The sequence below is a fragment of the Sphaerodactylus townsendi genome, linkage group LG15 (genome assembly GCF_021028975.2).
Source record: "Sphaerodactylus townsendi isolate TG3544 linkage group LG15, MPM_Stown_v2.3, whole genome shotgun sequence".
In the NCBI taxonomy this organism is placed as follows: domain Eukaryota; kingdom Metazoa; phylum Chordata; class Lepidosauria; order Squamata; family Sphaerodactylidae; genus Sphaerodactylus; species Sphaerodactylus townsendi.
In genome coordinates this window covers 29,877,783-29,878,711 of record NC_059439.1, presented here as the reverse complement: position 1 = coordinate 29,878,711, position 929 = coordinate 29,877,783, and positions in this window count along the sequence as shown.

Here is a 929-nt window from a genome sequence, read left to right as displayed (position 1 = left end):
CCTCCCTCCCCCCCGGCTGCCTTCTGGCTGTCCTATTTGTCTCCCCCCCTCCCCTTTTGGGGCGCGACACCCTCCCCTCTTTGCAAAAAAAATAAACCCCAACCCTCTCCCCCCGGACTGGTCCCCCCCTTTCCCCTCGCCTGCGCCCGCTTGCCCTCTACTCTACTGCCCGGTCCCTCCTGCTCTGCATCTCCGGGCCAGCCTCGCCGGCCCCCTCCCTGCTCCCCCCCCACCTTCTCAAATGCACAGATCCGCGCTCTCTCTTTCCCTTCCCCACTCCCCAGGGACCCAGAGAGATGCAACTGAGGAGGGGGGGGGGAGAGATGTTTTAAGGTGGATTGGCAGAAATGGTGCCCTCTCCAAATCTGCTTTCCTTTCCTTTCTTTTCTTTTTTTACCTCCGGCATACCTGTGCCCAAAGGTGAGTTCGCAGATGGCCCTGGGGGCCAAGGCTCTCACCTTCACCTGCCCACCTGTGTTTGGTACAGGGGGAGCGCGAAACCGGTGGTTCCCAATCTGGGGTACACACCGACCCCCAGAGTGTTGGGAGGTACACAGAGGCGTATCTAGGGAAAATGCAGCCCAGTACAAAACCTGAGTTTTCCAACCCCCACCCCCCATGAGTGGCCACTTTTTTTTGCACCAGGTCTTGAAGTCGCGTGGAGGGGGGAGGAGAAAGCGCCCCGCCCCACGGGGCTAAATGGCTGCAGCCTGGGGACATTTGATCCCATTTGTTCCCCGGGGCGGTACGCCCCTGGGGTCCAGGTATGTGAAAATGTTTCCCCGAATATAAGACATCCCCTAAAAATAAGACATAGTAGAGGTTTTGCTGAAGTGCAAAATATAAGGCATCCCCCGAAAGTAAGACGTAGCAAAGTTTTTGTTTGGAAGCATGCCCGACGAACAGAACACAGAAAAACAAGACATCCC